The sequence below is a fragment of the Mizuhopecten yessoensis genome, unplaced genomic scaffold (genome assembly GCF_002113885.1).
Source record: "Mizuhopecten yessoensis strain PY_sf001 unplaced genomic scaffold, ASM211388v2 scaffold10933, whole genome shotgun sequence".
Classification (NCBI taxonomy): domain Eukaryota; kingdom Metazoa; phylum Mollusca; class Bivalvia; order Pectinida; family Pectinidae; genus Mizuhopecten; species Mizuhopecten yessoensis.
In genome coordinates, this window is record NW_018408794.1 from 552,473 (window position 1) to 576,056 (window position 23,584).

Genomic DNA, 23,584 nt, shown 5'->3' on the forward strand with positions numbered 1-23,584 from the left:
AGTTATATAAATTGCAGATGATGTCAAATGGCATGATGTTCATAAGCTTTCTCTGGAGTAAGCAATCTAATGTCGCCACGAACGTTTTTAATCTCTAATCAGAATGACGCGTCATATGGACGTACATGTAAAAGTATTTACTATTATTTACATTGCTGAGGTCTATGTCGTACAATGTATACCGACTACTAGTAGAACATGGCACGCTGTATAGGGACTTTTTCAAGGAAAGTGACGAGGCACGCAGTCTATTGACCAGTTCACGGAGTAAGAAATGGTTCCCTGTAAAAGTACGTTGTATAAAGGTACGCTGTATATTGACAAATTCACGAAGAAAAAAACTAGTACCCTGTATATTGACCAGTTAATGAAGAAGGAAATGGTTCATGCACCAGTTCATGGAGTTATCTACGGTACGATGTATAGTGACTAGTTCCCGGAGTAGGATATGGTACGTTGTATATTGACTAGTTCACGGAGTAGGATACGGTACGCTGTATATTGACTAGTTCACGAAGTAAAAACTAGTACCCTGTATATTGACCTGTTAATGAAGAAGGAAATAGTTCATGCACCAGTTCATGGAGTAAGCTACGGTACGATGTATAGTACTACTTCACGGAGTAGGATACGGTACGCTGTATATTGACTAGTTCACGAAGTAAAAACTAGTACCCTGTATATTGACCAGCTAATGAAGAAGGAAATAGTTCATGCACCAGTTCACGGAGTAGGATATGGTACGCTGTATAGTGACTAGTTCACGGAGTAGGATATGGTACGCTGTATATTGACTGCTTCACTGAGTATGATATGGTACACTGTACATTGACTAGTTCACGGAGTAGGATACGGTACGCTGTATATTGACTGCTTCACGGAGTATGATACGGTACACTGTACATTGACTAGTTCACGGAGTAGGATACGGTACGCTGTACATTGAATAATTCACGGAGTATGATATGTTGCGCTGCTTCCAAATGTAAATGGCCTTCAGATATGCTATGACTCTAAAGATTCGAAATATTAGTATTGAACTGCTTTCAGTTGGCATGCTGGCATTCATATAACCTATGAATACCAACTGAAATAAGTTCAAGGAAGGAATGTGATCATGTAGTTTTATACGGTATAATGTATATTGTTAGTAAATGGAGCAGGCTACGATACATTATATATTGAGTAACTCACAGAGTATACAGGTCGCTGAACACACTGACCAATTCTTGTGGCACAGCGATTAGTTCATGATTAAATATACGGTATGCTGTATATTACCAAGTTCACGGAGAAGAACATGGTACGCTCTATATTGACCAGTTCACGGCGTAGGACATGGTAAGCAGTATATTGACCAGTTCACAGAGTAGGATACGGTACGCTGTATATTGACCAGATCACGGAGTATGATATGGTACGCTGTATATTGACCAGTTAACGGAGTATGATATGGTACGCTGAACACATTGACCAGTTCACAAAGTATGATGCTGTACGCTGTACATAGACCAGTTCACGGAGTAGGATATGGTAAGCTGTATATTGACCAGTTCACGGAGTAGGATATGGTACGCTGTATATTGACTAGTTCACTGAGTATAACATGGTACGCTGTATAATGACGGGTTCACGGAGCAGGATAGGGTACGCTGTATATTGACTGCTTCACAGAGTATGATACGGCACATTGTATGTGTATATTGAACAGTTCACGGATGAGGACATGATAAGCTGTATATTGACCAGTTTACGGATTAGGATACGGTACGCTGAACACATTGACCAGTTCACAAAGTAGAATGCTGTACGCTGTACATAGACAAGTTCACTGAGTAGAACATGGTAAGCTGTATATTGACCAGTTCACGGAGTATGACATGGTACGCTGTATATTGATCAGTTCACGGAGTAGGATATGGTATATGTACGCTGTATATTGACCAGTTCACGGAGTATGACATGGTACGCTGGATATTGATCAGTTCACGGTGGAGGATACGGTACGCTGTATATTGACCAGTTCACGGAGTAGGATACAGTACGCTGTATATTGATCAGTTCACGGAGTAGGATATGGTATATGTACGCTGTATATTGACCAGTTCACGGAGTTTGACATGGTACGCTGTATATTGACTAGTTCACGGAGTAGGATACAGTACGCTGTATATTGACTACTTCACGGAGTATGATACGGCACATTGTATGTGTATATTGAACAGTTCACAGAGTAGGATATGGTACACTGTACATTGACTAGTTCACGGTGGAGGATACGTTACGCTGTATATTGACTAGTTCACGGAGTATGATATGGTACGCTGTACATTGACTAGTTCACGGTGTAGGATATGGTACACTGTATATTGACTGCTTCACAGAGTATGATACGGCACATTGTATGTGTATATTGAACAGTTCACGGAAAAGGACATGATAAGCTGTATATTGACCAGTTTACGGAGTAGTACATTGTATGCTGTATATTGACTAGTTCATGTAGTAGGATATGGTACTGTATATTGACTAGTTCACGGAGTAGGATACGGTACGCTGTATATTGACCAGTTCACAGAGTAGGATATGGTACGCTGTATATTGTCCAGTTTACGGAGTAGTACATTGTATGCTGTATAGTGACTAGTTCACGGAGTAGGATATGGTACACTGTACATTGACTAGTTCACGGAGGAGGATACGGTACGCTGTATATTGACTAGTTTACGGAGTAGGATACAGTACGCTGTATATTGACTAGTTCACGGAGTAGGATACGGTACGCTGTATATTGACCAGTTCACGGAGTAGGATATGGTACGCTGGATATTGACTAGTTCACGGAGTATGACATGGTACACTGTACATTGACTATATTAGAGTGGAGAATGGTAAGCTGTGTAGAGACTATTTCATGTAATGCGATAATATACGCTGTGCATTGATTAGGCCTAGTTCACGGTGAAGAACATGGCACGCTGTAAAATGACTGATCTACAAGTTTACTCCCATGGACGCCTTCTTCACTATGATCCTACACAGTGACCAGTGTAGTTTAGTTTAAGGGGGATTTGTTTGTATACATTGTAATAACCGGGAGAGATACTTATGCTCCGTTTAGTGATACTAACACCAGTAATCAATTAGCTCTACATACATATATATGTGGTAGTATAAAGGCTTGTCTGCGTTAACCAAGAGGAGATTAGGTGTATTTATTGCGGTTACATTCCGTAATGCGTTGCATATTGAGACTCTGGTCCCGATTTTCATGACATTCTCTGGCTCTGAAAAATAATGAAATATAATAATTTCTGTAGCTTATTAAATATATTATTGAATTTACTTTAATAACATTCCTATTCATACAAAACAAAACTAGTAGAATTTGCATGCAAAATGTGTCCATAATCTCAAGAAATGCAAATAATTCAAATCTTTACCATCAGATTTTACTTTTTGTTCAAATTAAAAAAGAACTGTATCGGATTTTGAAAGATAATAAAAACAATATGGTCAGACACACAAATTGATTTCAAATTAAGAAAGATGAATTTCCATCTGATGTTCTATAGAAATTTTAATCTGATCCTGAATAGTCCAGTCCATTCAAATGAGTTTACAAATCGAAAGTAACGCCCACCTACCCCGTCCATCCGTCCCACCCCCTTGGCCCGCTTAATAACGTTCTACCCGGAGAAGTTATGTAGTTCCTCTCCATCAAAGAATGTCATATTCTTAAAACACAAAGTGGAAGAATTTAAAACTGTCTTACATTTGAATATTTCGGCGTTTTACGAGCAGTACATGCATTCTTTTCTTTAGATCGAAAACCTAAGTAAGTCGCACGTAATAATTGTGTATGGTTTCACTGAACAGGCACATACATAAATAATTGTGTGTTAAGCTTTGTAACCAACGGTAAGATATAGAAAATCATATATATTCTATTGAATGTGGAATGTAAAGAAGAACAGAGAACTACACACGAAAGAAGGGAAAGAAATATTTCATTTTTACCAAAGGTGAGCAGAGGGTAGTTATTGCACAAAAAATGTCACTCGTGCAATTAGCCAAGTACATAGTATACCATCCAATGGTGTGATTTAATATGCTACATACAGATATGAATTTTACGTATTATATCTCACAAACAACCTTGGGTTATCGTCAGTTTATTAAAACGGGCCAGTTATTGAAAACGTTGGCATTAATAACTGGTTATAAACGGTCAAACTAATCAATCAAAATACGCCCCTTGACCATGATTAGCAAGTGACCATTGTTACCGGCCACGCCGCAGTTTGTTTGGAATGCCAGGCCAGATTTTATCGAATTTTCTTAATTTTCGAAGATTTTATCAGCACAATATTGTATTACTCTGTTTTGATAAGAGCGTTTTACACACACCTTGACAGATTTCATGATAAACACGTTCATTCAAAATCTCATTTAGAGCTATTCTCACCTGTTCTCGCCCGGTTGTTGATATCGTGTTTCAGGTGTAAGACGACACACTAGGACCTGACATGATGACTGATGGAGATACAGATGAAAATTAACCCAATCAAAACAACCCCAAACGTAAATTTTCGTAAAATTTCCACGAGACTATTATAGTTTTTCAAGGATGAAATTGACTCCAGCTGATGACTAGAGGAGATAAACTTCATCTCGTGTAAAACCGAAATTACTTTCAATGTGTTTTATTTGAACTTATTTATCTTTCTCAAATTTTAACAAGCACGTGCTTTTATAATGTACTTCCCAATACTGATGAATGCATAGACTAGCATGTTTCTGTACCACTCTTTGGCATCAATAGTGGATTTAGGAGGGGGTCGGGGGTTGGGTTGTACCCCATATCACTATCCGATCCTACCAATACAGTTTTATGGTCAGATTATTTTTCCAGACGTTTTCAGACTCGAACGTAAAGTCGTTCCATCCCTTATAGCTGCCTTCTGTAAACGTTGTAGTCACGCTCTTCTGAAAATAAAATTCATATTATCATGAACATAATGAACCTGCATAAAATAGTCATTAAACGGACAAAAGCTGTTGTACAATACGGTGTTATGACAACATAAAATGTACATGTACATCATATTATCGCAAAGCTTGTAAAGTAAGTGTATATAACTTGTTAACTGATTTAGTATATCCCATTACGAAACACGGGTCAAAATGTAAGCATATGGTCACATAGGCTATTTAGTGCTTCTACATCGAAAAGCATACGTATTTATGACGTTATACATGTAGAGTATATATTGTATAATGATAATGAAAATTCGATACACTTGTTTATTATGACAGAGATATAATACAGACCATGGAAAGATCAACCTAAGATTGGTATTCCGATGGTAGCTATTGATGAAAGAGATTTTTACAAACAGGCACTGACCTTTTGACCTTTTAGTGAACCTTTAAAAACCCTTATACTTGGCGTACGATACGTTGTGTTGTAATTAATGCGATATCGCGTGTGAGGTCCTATAGGGGCATAATCGATAACCGATCAGAGACAATCAGGGATCGATAATCAATATTCGATCTGACACTTCAGTGTTAACAGTGAGAAATGGCACACATCATTAACGGTCTAAACGGGAAACTGACGGACCGAACTAAACTCTAAATAGGATCAAGATACAATGATCCGTTTGTGATTTACAAAACGTACATTTGTTTAAAATACAGCAGCAGTATAATCTGATTTCACCGCAAAACTATATATATATACATATGTGATATTTTCTTGAACGGACGTCAGATTTATTGTTTTACAGTTTTCAGTTTACATTGGTTCATAATCACTGGCGTTAATCTGTGTCTCGCTATCTGTGTGCAAACACATACATGTACATCCTGAATGTATTTATATGGACACTATAAAGGTGAACTGCGGACGAATTTGAGAATATCCGTATGATAATCACACAAATAAAAAGATGAGTTCAGAATGAATAAAATTCCTTTAAAATTGTCATTCCTTTTCTTCAATTTAAATGTGTTATCGACCTTAACAAACAAAGAACGTTTATCTAATTGACAGAAGTGACTCCGGAAATAGGATGTATGGCTGCGTCACAAAAGAGTTAAAAGGGAATATGATTTGTACCATATATGTTACGTGTAATTTCTTCCATTTTTTTCAATGTTTAATAGGTACACCTATATAAAATATTACTTTTGATCATCGTATAAATTTCCAGAAATGTTTAAGGGTTTATGTCACTAAATACCGTATTTCAATGTCTTGTGAAATGTACCCAACAATGTGTATGTAATTACTGTCAATGGGCGATTATTTACAAGTAGATGAGCGTGTAGCGTCTCGATTTAGAATTTAGACGTAAAGGAGACACGCTGGTTGTAAATGAGTAGTCACTGAAACCATTACAGGTCATAATTAGTTTCCGGACCAAGGGCTGACAGTCGAGTTTCCGGTCCTAAGATTGACAGTCAATTGCGCTGAGTTAAAATGAAGAAGAGTTCATCATAAATCACTCCGGTTTTCAATATTTTCTCATTCCGACCTTCCCAATTGACCAATGGTCAGCTTCATGATTCTTTTTTTTTTTCATTAGAAAAAACTTTGGTGAAAATTTTATTATTTTGTTTTAATTGGAAGTAGTCTACTTGAACCTCTATTATTATGTATTTTTTTTAAACAATGCGTTAAAAATTCAAATTTTCTAACAAGTTGATGTGTAACTTGTTTTCTTATCGAGATGACCAGACTTCGGCCACATTTGACCGCGGCGTTAATCTGTAAAGCATGTCCAGCAATGTCCAAGGACGTGATTGACACCAATGCGTGTTAACAACGTTTTCACAAAAGATCGGAATGTACCAGATGATACCATTGTATGCAAATGAGATGCTGATTGAAGGCTTAAGATTTCAGAATCAATCACGAGCCTAGCGTATTAAGAGAATTAGGACCCCACAGGAATAATTATTGACCGTTTTGATGGCTTCATTATCGCGTACATGTGCCGAAATTTCATCCCATCAAGCTGTTTCCCGCCTTGCCGGATGTAGCAGACTAGCGAGTAAAGCTATAAACTGTTCCGGTCTGAAGAATATTGGATTGGACTGTGGAGGGTCAAAGGTCATTTGTGAACTCTTAGTTAGGGCGTGACTGGTCAATTCAGTCGCTGAACATTGGTCATTTGTAATTTTTTGACAGTTTCGTGTTACCGTGCATTTTGGGTGGTATTAAACGGAGAGGGATATAATTGTTATAGAAATAAATAGAAAAATTCAGAAAAAATATTTCTTTTGTCGATAAAAACACAATAATTAGAGGACATGTACGGATCGAGACAATATTTAAAAAGAATTAGAAACATTGATGCCCTTCCTTTGTCGACCGGATTCCGTTACTATAACAGAGACGTGACGAGGACAAAGATTGTGTTAGTGTCACTTAGGTACAACCGCTCATCGTCTCACGGAAATATCATACATACCTGAAGCTCACATTCTGTATGTACCCTACCTTACACCCTTAACCAGGCATTTTTGATAAGTCGCCTCCCTTATTATCTTTCTGTGATACTTATATTCGGTTAGAATCACCTTCTTGCTTTAATGCATAAGTAGATTTTGTGTACATTCTCTCTTATCATATTGACTGTAAATTTGTATAAGCATGCGATAATTTGAAATAGTCTGGAACTCTATTTGAATATTATACAGAAGATGCAACCAACATGTCCTTGTGTTACGTTCATATTCAACACGTTACGTTCGCCTTTGATTTAACCGGTTGTTCAAAGCCCTATTAGATGTATGAAAATTTAATCTAAAAAAAATAATTCAGTATTTCTGCCAACACATTGGAATTCATTGCTAAAAATAAGTGTCGAGTAGGGTTAGAATTACAGTTAATATATATATTTGTATATTTCCATTTGTTTCTCAAAAAAATCAGTGTATTATGGAATTCATGGTCTGGCAAGAACGTGTTTCTACCGTCAATCGCAACGCGAACGTTTGAAACATGTATTCCTTTTCCTAATTTTTTATTGTGTGTCATGTATTTCTATTTTATCCGAGTATTTATTTAAGTAGCGGAAATAAAATTCTTCAATACATTGCATATGATTAAAACAATTAGGTAGTAATTTAGGCCTATATCACATTCCTTTTATCGTAACCAGGTTTAAGATTCCCTCTGTCTTAATATAAGCGGTAATTTCTTTGGTATCCTGACCTCTTAAACCTGTACTTGTATGCAGCTGAAATCTATTCGAGATAAATTTAAAGTGAATGGTTTGGGCATTGTAATATGGCCATTATATCCGCATTTCCCGTTGTCATATCGTGTCATATTTTGACGTGCATGATAAAGCGAGTTTATTACCTGATATGATCTGTCCTAATGAGCTATATACCTGAGATAAAGGTGTAGTTATAGACCAGATAGAGGTCATTGTATGTACACCATTGTTCACATAAAGGTATTATTCTACAAGTTACTTGTGAAAGGCAACTCACATTTAAAAGAGTTCCAGTTTATAGAACTTGTCGAATAACAGTAATTCAGGAACAGTAACTTTGATTTGGTAAAATAGTTACTTACTATATATAATACATTTGAATCATGATAAATACACATTTTAAAGGGAGATAACTCAATAATGTAAGGCTGTACATATCGTGTAGTGTCTTTAAATGAATAATAAAACAAGGTCTATTAACGTAATAAGAAATTGTCAATGTAATTAAGAAGTGTTCGCGTATAAATAGTTCATCCACTACCTCTGCCGTACTAGATTCATAGATTATAATACTCTTTCATGATAGAGTATTTTACTCTCATTCCGACTACCATAACTGAGAAACCATGAAGATGCGTTTGTACTGGCTTCCAATTTGAAAAAAAAATCCCTTGAGTTTTTTCGACGAAAACGAATCTTTTCGAAAAAACATTACTGCATAACCATTGGCCGACAAAATGTTCTTATCTAATTAACCTATGTTTATGGTTACACTAACTAAATTTAATTATGTTTCGGATTATCATTTAAAACAAAATCTAATGAATATTTCAGCCAATGTAAGAAAACGTTATACATGAGAGTTTGAATAAGTAAATAAATACATATTGTCGAAGAAACTAGAGTGACTGCCAATTCCCTTAAATAACTTTTAAAATGGACGTGTACTTGGAGTGAGTAAAGTTCCGTCATTTTGGACAACCCATGATGAAAAATATTTCTAGACTACTTGTGTGGGGAAATTATTTATATCAGTTTGTAAGACGTTTTTTTTTACATTTCTTTAAATATAACTAACACAAATATCAAAATTAAATCAAACATCTTTGAAAAAAATGTTTAAGGGGAACTGTGTAGCATATCATTATAAGTACTAGGAAAAGATGCATTTCATTCGGAGATATTGGCCTATAAACACTGACTTTCTCGTGATGTTTCTTTAAATACTCGGATTTCATTATTGTTAAGACACTTAAGTTCACCCCAACACTTGTTTTCAATACTCCAGATAAAATCAGACAGATGTCAGCTCTGACTTAAACGTTACAATTCATCTGAACTGGAACACGTGACCACGTGTTTTGATATCAAAACCGAGCCGGAAATAAAATCGAACAACAAAGACACCTCTCCGAGTATTAGTAAGCACGTGTCTCTCAAGTAAACGTCGTGAATCAAGGAACTACAATCAGTAATGTTTTTAAGTCGATAATTCTCACATTGTTAGCCAACTTTTGAAGTGTGTTGTTAATTGCAATGATTTAGACGGGTCACGTGACAAAAGCGTTCGGCCATTCTCGGAAAACGTTAATGAATTTATACAAATAATAAAGAGAATGTCGCGTGTTTATTGCGTTTGTCACGATAACCCGAGCGACAGGACATCCGAAGGAAACAGTAATTAAAGCGATTTTTCTTTAGCTTTGAGCAGTGTTTCAGTTTATAAATTAAGATATAACGTCGGAGAGCAAAATGTAACACTACTGCAGAAATCATTAAGAAAAACATGCATGTTCTTGCTAAATACAGTCTAGTCGTTTTGCAATACTGAATTAAATGTTTCCATGATAACACAGGAATTGGAAAATGCATTCGATAAGGACATTATTGATAAGTGTTTGTGTTTTTATTGTAAAACTTCACTGGCAATATTTGGAATTATCAGTGCAAAAAAGTGGGGTTTTTTTCGATTCAATCTTAAGTAAACATCAAAATAAGACGGCATCCAAACAATCCTGACGTCAGATATCGAAAGAGAAGAATACCCGGATGTTCTACTGTGAATGTTTATGTTCGGATATAGATAATATGATTCTACTCCGAATAACAACAATTTATCGAGGTTTTTAATTCGCATCACGTTGTGTGAATCATGAAGGTCTCGCGTTATTATCCGAGTCGCAATACTCTGGTTCTGGTGTAGCAGATAAGTGGAAAACTGACATCCGGGCGTGGCATATCTCCAATCTCTGCACGACGTTACTGTACCTCTTCATGATAATATATTGCCTGTCGTTTCAGAGATTACTCATGTAGGTATCTTATTGAATGATAAGCACAATTCCAATGAAAGAACAAAACAAGCGTGTAAAAAAATAAGAAGTGGTCTTATATGGCCCTTTTACGTTCTGGGCCCGCACATCAATGCGCACTAAACCCATTAACTGCTGCTAAAATTGTAAAAAATAAAGTCTACCTGTCTGCGCTTTACGGATGTGAACTCCGCGTACTTTCAAATACTGAGTTATTGGTGTTATAGAGAGAGCCCAACATTTTATTGTTAAGTCAATCCAAGGTTTCGGAAAAGGCGTATATCAATATTAAAAAGCTTTTGTTGTTAGGCAGGATCTGCAGAATGTAAAGAAGTAACTTAATCTGCAGAGTATTCATTTTGAAGTATTTTATGTACACAGTGTAATTGTAGCCAAAAAGGTTATATACCAGACATTGTCAGAATACTAAAGAAGTATATCTAGATGATGGTGTTTTTCCAAATAAAATGTATTGGAAGCCATTGATTTATAAATCCGTAACAAATTATAAAACTAATACATGGATGCAAAGAATGTCTAATGACACAGACTTCACACGATTTGTATTGATACATGACTGTCTAAAACCTCATAATTTATGGAAACTAGCCTAGCGTCACCCAAATTTTCTTGAAAATATTAGATATATAATGAAATTGATTGTATCTATACGTGTAAATTCTATACAGATTTTGTATCTCATGTGATTTTGCATTGTTCTTTAACAGAAAACATTCGTGACAATTTATGGTGTATACTTGCCTGCATTTCAAGTATTGAACTTATTTCATATCTGCATTCACTGCCTGAATATTCATTAATTCACATTTTACTAGAAGGCCCACTGACCTATCATTTAAATGAAATTGATTTTGAAGAATTTGAACTTAAATCCGTATATGCGATAAAAAGAATGTTTGACTTATATACATAATAATAATGATAATACTAATGTCTTACACATACTTGCCTTTTTAATATAAGGAAAATGTATTTTTTTTCGAATAATATCACTGATATTTAACAATATGTATATACGTTTGTGAACTTGTATGAACGTCAAGATTGATTCATGCATTATCATTGTTTCAATGTATGTATTCATTATGTATTATCATGCTCTTCAATTTGGAGGAAATAAAGATGGTATAAGATATAATACTCGTACTGATCAGGGATTAGTGTCTTACTGGTAACACAAAGCTATCTGTATTCTATGCATGTGCTAATTAGTTACATAGCAATGTTGTGTCGTTGATTCTGGATTGTATCTTTCACCGTTCATGACTACAGAAAATCCATAGGGCTGATTTCACATCTTTGTGTTTTTGAGTCCTGATAATGTCATCACGAAATGATAAACAAGTTAATTGATGAATAGTCAAAATCGCAGTAGTCGACAAAAAAGATACATGACGACGACGACGTAGATGATGAAACGAACGTAAATGGTACATTTCTCTTACTTTCGCTGTGTTTATTCTCCATATCAATAAGTTCACACTTTATAATTGCAGTGAGTCTGAAATAGACATTGGGCTGAAAGGTCGAATTCCTACACATATACATTATGTAATACACCTAATATGTTAAAATCACCACACTTTTCGAATTATACCTGTATCAAAAGATGTCCTGTTGATCTTTATCAAACAGATGCACGAATGTATAATGACATCACCATTACAATCCTTAAGATCAATCTTTAAGCTCTGGAAGATACGTGGACAAAACAAATCGGACGTATAGAAATCAATGCTTTATCTATTATTACAAGATCCAAATGCATAGTAATGAGTGCTAGACAATCGTTAATGAGCATGATTTGTTTGTCTGGGTGTAGCAGAGACACACGACAGGGTATTCACAGTTGCACGGATTATTAGTTCTGTATTCAGAGAAAAATGTATGACGGGTGGGCATTTTCCCATACATTTTAATTTGTGTAAATTACAAAAACAATAAATTTGATTTTATTACTTCATTTAGCAGTTGATGCAGAAAAAGGAATTTCCGTGCTGTGGACACGAACGTTGAGAAGCAGGTGGAATATATATATGTGACGGTTCCGGGGCGGTAACTCTTACATCGTCACTGGTATACAGCTATTGTCAGAGACCTGTCTCACGACTTCGATGTGTACTGAGGTATGTGCAATGATTAATTTAAAGAAAATGATCAAACAAAAGAAAATTTTATACGACTGAGAAGCTTCTGTCCGCCACATTAGGTTCACTAAACAGTTTATAGAACACAGTCCATTAGTTTCAATCCAGAGAAGCGATAGATGCACAAGTGTGCTCTAAAATGGTACAAAACGTGCATCAACTCTGTATCCATTTCGTTCGAGTTGCCTCCCTTCCTGTACATTTGCTGTATTGTTAGGTTTGTTATGGAACGATACATCACTAAAGCCATACTGGATATATTTGTAAAACTAATTACACGATATATATATCAAACGATATTTTCGGCGATAGCTACTCTATTACAGGTACTTAACCGGCTCCAGACCATGTTATATCAGGCTGACGTTATTTGCCATATGTTTTCATACAGCAGAAAAAACACAGATTCTTAAATATTAGTATTCAAAGTGGTTTCATTTTTGAAGACTTAAATATTCAGTCTACATCTGTGAACAACTGCTGAAAGCAATGACATGACAATTTAATTTATAATACAAAAAGGATATATCTATTTTAATTTATCATTATAAACAATTGTGATATACAATATAATCCTTATAGGATATTAAATATCTCCATAACATTTAAAGACACAATATTTCTAATTACTTTAAATCTTTTATATGGAAAACAAATTCCTCACCACTTGCTCTTTATTTCAATAATATCTGATTTTGGCAAATAATACCCCTCCGAATCAGAAATTGAACAAATTAAATCTTATCGACAACCTCTCGTTTCCTGTATGCATATTACCTGGTTGACAAAACCAGACACTCAGAGTCTGAACTACTGGAGATAATACTTGAACTCATGTTTGTACTAAATATGTTTTTATAACCCTTATTCATATTTGGGACTTATGTTAATTCGATCTGGTTGGATTGGCAAAAGTTCCTGTGTCCAGTATGACTTCTGAAAAGACGTCAATTGAATTATAAGACATTTGACCCCTGTGACCTTGAACGAAGGTCAAGGTACATTTGTAGATGATTTTGACACGTTTGATAGCAATACATGTATAACCTATCACAAGATGCAGTCCAAATATCTTTACATTTCCACTATAAAGGGAGATGATTGTGCACAGTTTCAGAAAATCACTTCAACACAGTTTCAATTAAATCAAAGAATATATATAAATTAAAGTTTTGGATAATACACTTTCGTGTACGTTGTACCCACCAATAGGGTAAATAAACATACTGCGCCGCGGACAGAAGAGATGGGTGTTGATACTTTAGATAAAATGTAAAAGAGATGTGAATACATACACGAATGTATATGATAAAAATGTAACTAAATCTGTACATAAGTTACATGTTTCATATAAATACAGAAATAGAAAATAATTTGGGTTTTCTCCAGGTACTCCAGTTTTCTCCCACATGAAGAAACTTTTAAAAAAATAACATGTAGTTTTGTCAAAGAGAGTCCATTTGTAGTTTTGTCAAAGAGAGTCCATTTGTAGTTTTGTCAAAGAGAGTCCATTTGTAGTTTTGTCAAAGAGAGTCCATTTGTAGTTTTGTCCCCCACTCCACCCCTCATATATCGGAATGGTCTCCAAGCTGACCTTAATTTCATGTCATATCATGATGGCATAACACCAAGGTAGGTATATACAAAAAAATAAAACTTATCGGTGATAGCCAACAGAAGGCCCAAATTGGCACCCTCCCTTGTTTAAATAGATAGCAAAGATCTGCTAGAAATATTTACTGGGTATTAGTTTGATTTTTTTCCTAGAAATTAAAATGATCATGAACGGAACCTTGCCTTTGTTTTGAATTTTGACGATGAGGCGCCTCTGTAGGAACATTTCTTCGGATTGAGATTTCGGCCAGCTGCATAAAATTATATCAACAAATAATTTTACCAGAATCTATTTCCACTGATATATTAATATCCGGCAAAGGTTTGATACTTTTTACATTTCAGAACACCTAAATTCCCAATTCACGATAAAGTATTGGTACACTTAAAAGATTTGAGATTTTGACATTTAAGATAAGACAATTCTGATACCTATTAAACAGCAGATGATTTAACGTTTCTATAAACATTAATGGCTATTTAAGGGGTTGGACGTCCTCGTACTCTCTACCCACACCATTAGTAAGATGCTATAAACATTAATGGTTACTTAAGGGGTTGGACGTACTAGTCCTCTCTACCCACACCATTAGTAAGATGATTTAACGTTTCTATAAACATTAATGGCTATTTAAGGGGTTGGACGTGCTCGTACTCTCTACACACACCATTAATAAGATGATTTAACGTCTCTATAAACATTAATGGTTACTTAAGGGGTTGGACGTACTCGTACTCTCTACACACACCATTAACCAGATGATTTAACGTTTCTATAAACATTAATGGCTATTTAAGGGGTTGGACGTCCTCGTACTCTCTACCCACACCATTAGTAAGATGCCATAAACATTAATGGTTACTTAAGGGGTTGGACGTACTCGTACTCTCTACACACACCATTAACCAGATGATTTAACGTTTCTATAAACATTAATGGCTATTTAAGGGGTTGGACGTACTCGTACTCTCTCCCCACACCATTAACAAGATGATTTAACGTTTCTATAAACATTAATGGTTTTTTAAGGGGTTGGACGTACTCGTACTCTCTACACACACCATTAACCAGATGATTTAACGTTTCTATAAACATTAATGGTTACTTAAGGGGTTGGACGTACTCGTCCTCTCTACCCACACCATTAGTAAGATGATTTAACGTTTCTATAAACATTAATGGTTATTTAAGGGGTTGGACGTACTCGTACTCTCTACCCACACCATTAACAAGATGATTTAACGTTTCTATAAACATTAATGGTTATTTAAGGGGTTGGACGTACTCGTACTCTCTACCCACACCATTAACAAGATGAAGAGTATTCGCCCTATTCCACCTACTTTCTCATTTATACAATTAGTACATTTTACTCTCGCCAAAACTGTAATTGTAAGGTAAACAGCACGGTTTATAATATCTAACTGAATTCTTCCTACCAAAGTATGTATAGTTTGCTGTATTTCTGCCAAAACTTATAGCCGACCACTTTGTAGAGTTAAAATTATAATATACCAAAGTTCCGTTTTTTAGAACAGTAATCAGCTGTGATTGAAAGTTTCTGGTTGGTCGATGACTACATCGTCTACTACGCCAGGGTTTCTGTATTTCACGGAAAGAATGTAATCTTCAAAACCAGAGTCGTCTAGATAGTTGTGTAAAAGTTACACGACAGTTGGTGCGACTCCTGCTAGACCGACCGATCCTTGTTTTGGGAACCATCTTAGTGTTACATGTTTGTTTACACTTAACTCGTGTAATCTTGGTACAGTTAGTGTATTCAGTTATTGTCTGGAAAAGGAGCTTTGCTTCTCCAATGTCACACAGTGGTTTGGAACATGCCTTCGTATTGGACAGTGTCGAGTAGCCTGAACGTATCGAGAGCTGTAAACCTTACTTATAGATTGAACGGCATTTTTTTAATTTCATGCTGGTATGAACGCAAGTCGGCTACATACATATTCCATGAAGCTTGCTAGAGCGTGAACATTGAAAAATGCCGTTCAATCCTCATTTTTACGTTCTACCTTTTTAGTTTTTATTGAACTTAATACAGATTTCCCCTTATGTTTTGGATATTGGGGTATCTGTGTCATCAGAGCATACAAGATTGATGGAACAGCATAACGTTGCCAAAATGTTCGGTTTGAACTGTTGACTCCTTTGTTTTTCGAGACAGGAGGAGAAAGTTCAAAATTATGCTGATCAAATTGCGTTCATATTTCTATGGACGCAGTTTCTTCTGATAATGCTTATAGAGGAACTCGAAGTGAAAACGTAAATATTGCATATTTTTCCAAGAAACAGTGTTATTTCTAAAATCTTTGCTGATATCGGTTTGCAAAAAGTAAATCTTCATATCCTAAACTTTCTATTCTTGTGTTAACAGTTTCCAATAATTTGTGTAGAGAAAGTGATGGGGATATTGACAGATAATTTCTAAGATCTTTTAACGAATTAGGATGATGATTTCATGTACCTTGTATGATATTTAGGTACTGTAATCCATTAAAACATTTGCTGTTTTTTAAAATCGCACATGTTTTTATGTAAGTTCAAGTGTCTTATCGAGGTGATGATTTTATAAAATGTGAAGGGCGTACTAGAATCGTTCAATTGGTATACAAGGAGGAAGGTATTTGCTGTTCCTTGCTCTTTCGTTGTCACTACCCCGACTATCGCTATGGGGACGCGACTTTACTTAGATTTGGCCTACATGTACATTAAATGGTCGATGTGTCGATGAAGCAGACTACGCTCACTCTTCCGGAACATCTGGTCTTATTTCCTCGTACTTCGTCAAGGATCTTTATATAATTATTTCCTTTGTTCTAATTGTGCGTTAGTTTATCGATTTGGAATTCGGATAACGGATTTATTGACACTTTGGTATTATCTTGTTGTTTTAGGGGAATACAAAATTCATTGTTGCCGAATCTGGAAATAACCAGGATCAGAAATCGGCTCTAAATCAAATTCGACAATTCTATTGAGTTCTTTTCATTTTAATAAATTTCATTGAAAAAGACGTAATTTGAATCGGAAAAATACCTGCTTATACAAATTCTTTATCTTGGTGGCCGATAGATTTGAAAAAATATTGATATTTTTCGATGTGAAATAATATGAAAATATTTTAAACACAATAACATGGCACTCTACCATACAAAACGTACTTTTCAAGAGCAAAACTAACATTACTATCATATACAATGAACAAAACATACCTTGTTCAAAATTGTGCATCATTTCTATGTAGCCATTTCTCATGCATGTTTCTAATGTTTGGCGGCTTGTATTCTAGGTGCGATTTACGTTTGCTCTTCTGTATGAATACTGCTGAAGCAATCAAACATGTAAACATTTTATATAATGCTATTATACAATATTTACATATTTTTCCTATATGATATTGGAAGTACTCTAATATACAAAAGATGGCTAACAATCACCAAGGTTTTACGGTACAAACTTTTATTTAACATACATATAAACGTAGTTATTGCTTGAATCTCATTGTATTTACAAGGATGTTTATCATTTACTGTGTATGATACTTGACCCGAAGAACCTGTACATCCATAATCTCATTTATGACATGGCCAGTTGCCAACCGAGGAGAAAGGATAGGGGTTTATAACGCTATCTTCCTAGTTTATCTCCTAATCGGTGCCGTTATGTTGTGTTACATGGGTGATAGCTAGTGCAAAAACGTGATCGAAACTCCGTTTATGGGGCTCCAAATAGAGTTCATAATTGAAAAGGGAGGTCTTAGAGAAACATATTACAATGATATCAAGATTAAAATAGAAATTGAGGAATAGGTGTCCATTCGGTCATTTTAAAATTCTTCTATAACTCCTTTATCAATACATATGTTTAAACAAAATTTATGAGAGAAAAAAAAATTGACAATAGGTAACAATTAGAATTAAGTTCTTATACATGTATACCTGTGTTTTTAATTGATGTTCCGTGGAAGGAGTGTATTGAACGTGTTTTGCTGATTAAAAGAACATTTTCTTTTCAGGGTGATTTCTGGATTTATTCTTGACTATATTGGTATCGTCTTTAAATTGCGTGTGAAATTTCGGGAGCCTGAATTGGTTCGTAGTTCCTAGTTCCTAGTAACGTTTAAGATCAACGGAACTAGGAACCAGACCCTAGTTTCGTTTAAGGTAACGGAACTAGGAACCAGACCCTAGTTCCGTTTAACATAAACGGAACTGGGAACCAGACACTAGTTCCGTTTAAATTGAAATAACACTATAATTCGAACTTCGACCAAAATACTAGGTCTGTTTCAGAAAAACATCATAGCAATCCTCTTATAATCGACTGGGAACTCAAATCCACAACCTTTCACAGGCAAATTATGACTACCATAGCCTCTATAAAGTCATTGGTCTTATACGGAACTGAGTGTCAGACTCCAGTTACGTTTTACCTTTAAAAGATCTGGGAACCAGACCCCAGTTCCGTATAGTAAACGTTTACGTTTTTTGTAATTCTTTCCCTGTCTACTTCGCAAAACGGAAGGTCAAAGGCCCGTATTTATATCTGAATCATGGACAGGAATCGAACACACAACCTTTCACACGAAAATTAAGACCTTCATAGCCTCTATAAAGTAATTGGTCTTATACGGAACTGAATGTCAGACTCCAGTTACGTTTTTCCTTTAACGGAACTGGGAATCAGACCCTAGTTCCGTTTAACATAAACAGAACTGGGAACCAGACCGGGGTCCGTATAGTAAACGTATATGTTTTTTTGTAATTCTTTCCCTGTCTACTTCGCAAAACGGAAGGTAAAAGACCCGTATTTATATCTGAATCAAGGACAGGAATCGAACACACAACCTTTCACACGAAAATTAAGACCATCATAGCTTCTATAAAGTAATTGGTCTTATACGGAACTGAGTGTCAGACTCCAGTTACGTTTTACCTTAAACGGAAATGGGAACCAGACCCCAGTTCCGTATAGTAAACGTTTATGTTTTTTGTAGTTCTTTCCCCGTCTAATTCGAAAAACGAACGGTCAAATGCGCGTAGTCATATCTGAATCAAGTACAGGAATCGAACCCACAACCTTTCACACGAAAATTAAGACCACCATAGCCTTTATAAAGTAATTGGTCGTATACGGAACTGATTGTCAGACTCCAGTTACGTTTTTCCTAAAACGGAAATGGGAACCAGACCCTAGTTCCGTTTAACATAAACGGAACTTGGAACCAGACCGGGGTCCGTATAGTAGTTTTTTTTGTAATTCTTTCCCTGTCTACTTCGCAAAACGGAAGGTCAAAGGCCCGTATTTGTATCTGAATCAAGGACAGGATCGAACTCACAACCTTTCACAAGAAAATTAAGACCACCATAGCCTCTATAAAGTAATTGGTCTTATACGGAACTGAGTGTCAGACTCCAGTTACGTTTTACCTTAAACGGAACTGGGAACCAGACCCCAGTTCCGTATAGTAAACGTTTATGTTTTTTGTAATTCTTTCCCTGTCTACTTCGCAAAACGAAAGGTCAAAGGCCTGTAGTTATATCTGAATCAAGGACAGGAATCAGTGTCAGACTCCAGTTACGTTTTACCTTAAACGGAACTGGGAACCAGACCCAAGTTCCGTATAGTAAACGTTTACGGTTTTTTGTAATACTTTCCCCGTCTGCTTCGCAAAACGGAAGGTCAAAGGCCAGTATTTATATCTGAATCATGGACAGGAATCGAACACACAACCTTTCACACGAAAATTAAGACCATCATAGCTTCTATAAAGTAATTGGTCTTATACGGAACTGAGTGTCAGACTCCAGTTACGTTTTACCTTAAACGGAAATGGGAACCAGACCCCAGTTCCGTATAGTAAACGTTTATGTTTTTTTTGAATTCTTTCCCTGTCTTCTTTGCAAAACGAAAGGTCAAAGGCCCGTAGTTATATCTGAATCAGGGACAGGAATCAGTGTCAGACTCCAGTTACGTTTTACCTTAAACGGAACTGGGAACCAGACCCAAGTTCCGTATAGTAAACGTTTACGTTTTTGTAGTTCTTTCCCCGTCTAATTCGAAAAACGAAAGGTCAAAGGCGCGTAGTCATATCTGAATCAAGTACAGGAATCGAACCCACAACCTTTCACACGAAAATTAAGACCACCATAGCCTTTATAAAGTAATTGGTCGTATACGGAACTGATTGTCAGACTCCAGTTACGTTTTTCCTAAAACGGAACTGGGAACCAGACCCTAGTTCCGTTTAACATAAACGGAACTGGGAACCAGACCCCAGTTCCGTATAGTAAACGTTTATGTTTTTTGTAATTCTTTCCCTGTCTACTTCGCAAAACGAAAGGTCAAAGGCCTGTAGTTATATCTGAATCAAGGACAGGAATCAGTGTCAGACTCCAGTTACGTTTTACCTTAAACGGAACTGGGAACCAGACCCAAGTTCCGTATAGTAAACGTTTACGTTTTTTTGTAATACTTTCCCCGTCTGCTTCGCAAAACGGAAGGTCAAAGGCCAGTATTTATATCTGAATCATGGACAGGAATCGAACACACAACCTTTCACACGAAAATTAAGACCATCATAGCTTCTATAAAGTAATTGGTCTTATACGGAACTGAGTGTCAGACTCCAGTTACGTTTTACCTTAAACGGAAATGGGAACCAGACCCCAGTTCCGTATAGTAAACGTTTATGTTTTTTTGTAATTCTTTCCCTGTCTTCTTTGCAAAACGAAAGGTCAAAGGCCCGTAGTTATATCTGAATCAGGGACAGGAATCAGTGTCAGACTCCAGTTACGTTTTACCTTAAACGGAACTGGGAACCAGACCCAAGTTCCGTATAGTAAACGTTTACGTTTTTTGTAGTTCTTTCCCCGTCTAATTCGAAAAACGAAAGGTCAAAGGCGCGTAGTCATATCTGAATCAAGTACAGGAATCGAACCCACAACCTTTCACACGAAAATTAAGACCACCATAGCCTTTATAAAGTAATTGGTCGTATACGGAACTGATTGTCAGACTCCAGTTGCGTTTTTCCTAAAACGGAACTGGGAACCAGACCCTAGTTCCGTTTAACATAAACGGAACTGGGAACCAGACCGGGGTCCGTATAGTAAACGTATATGTTTTTTTTGTAATTCTTTCCCTGTCTACTTCGCAAAACGGAAGGTCAAAGACCCGTATTTGTATCTGAATCAAGGACAGGAATCGAACTCACAACCTTTCACACGAAAATTAAGACCACCATAGCCTCTATAAAGTAATTGGTCTTATACGGAACTGAATGTCAGACTCCAGTTACGTTTTTCCTTTAACGGAACTGGGAACCAGACCCTAGTTCCATTTAACATAAACAGAACTAGGAACCAGACCGGGGTCCGTATAGTAAACGTATATGTTTTTTTGTAATTCTTTCCCTGTCTACTTCGCAAAACGGAAGGCCAAAGGCCCATAGTTATATCTGAATCAAATACAGGAATCAGTGTCAGACTCCAGTTACGTTTTACCTTAAACGGAACTGGGAACCCGACCCCAGTTCCGTATAGCAAACGTTTACGGTTTTTTGTAATTCTTTCCCCGTCTGCTTCGCAAAACGGAAGGTCAAAGGCCAGTATTTATATCTGAATCAAGGACAGGAATCGAACCCACAACCTTTCACACGAAAATTAAGACCACCATAGCATCTATAAAGTAATTGGTCTGATACGGAACTGAGATTCAAACTCCAGTTACGTTTTTACTTAAACGGAACTGGGAACCAAACCCCAATAAACGTATACGTTTTTAGCTCACCTGCCCGAAGAGGAAGTGAGCTTATGCCATGGCGCGGCGTCCGGCAACTTTTCCTAAAAAATGCTACTTGTCATAAACGACTGAGCAGATTTCTACCAAATGTTGGTGCCACGCATGTGTGAGTAGAGCTCTAGAGATCCTGAAGTGTCTTCAAATATTACCTCCAAAATTAACCTATAAAGTAAGCGACATCAGAAGATGTTATTCTACAGGGGCTTGGTTTCAGGATACTTTCGGTTAGTATTTTCCGGATACTTTCGGTTAGTAATAAACCTATACACACCAGTAAATAACCTCAACATTTTTTTTATCGAATCCGGTGTTTATACACATTCGAAAACCTTATAAAAATTGAGGGTACAAAAAAAAAACCAGTACCCTAATTTTTTATAAGGTTTTAGAATGTGTATAAACACCGGATAAAAAGTGTTGCTGTTATTTATTGGTGTGTATAGGTTTATTACTAACCGAAAGTCTCCCGAAACCGAGCCCCTGTGTGTTATGCATATGACTATGATACACCTATTTGTACCAAACTTCAGCTAGATATTTGAAATATTGACCGAGTTATGATAAATTGAATTTTTATGACCGGTAGCGTGGCACACGTGTGTAAAGAAATCTACTGATCGTGAAGCGTCTTCAAACTATATCTCTAAAATTAATCTAAAACGTAATCGACATCAGACGATTTGTTTATTGTTATTCAAATGACAATAACACACTTAATCGGATGCACAAAACCAAGACATCAAAAAGTTAAAAGCTTTTAAGGGTGTATCAGTTATGAAATTACTTAGATTTGCTCAAGACAAATTCATATTAATGATTTCAGCTTCTGAAAACAAATCTCACGTGTTCGGGTTTTAAATTACCTCCAATACAATACAGTCAAAAACGGCCATACTGCATGTTACATGATTTTGTAAATTATACACTTAACTTTCACAGCTCGATGCGTAAGGCTATGAATGCAAATAGCATATTAAAGCAGTGCTCGTCCTTTAAGATGTTTACAAACTAACAACTCAAATATGTAAACACCTCACAAACTTGATATTTAAAAAATAAAAATCTTGACTGGACTTGATCACTGAGGAAGTGTTACGTCAAAAGTCTAATGTAGGTGCTTGTGACCAGGTATCTCAATGGTCTATGATAAGTGTTTGTAAACAGGTATCTCAGTGGTCTATAGTGAGAGTTTGTAACCAGGTATCTCAGTGGTCTATAGTAAGTTTTCGTGTCAAGGTATCTCAGTGAACTATAATTAGTGTTATTATACCTTCTGTTTAAATCTCGTAATCTGATTGGTTGAGAAAGATGTGAACATTTTCTTTGTTACTTGCTCGTTTTACAAAAATAAAGAAGACAGGGTGTTATTCCAAAAAATATCACATGCGCCAAACGTATGCGTGCACGGTTCGTCCCAGTGCCAGGGTGTTATTC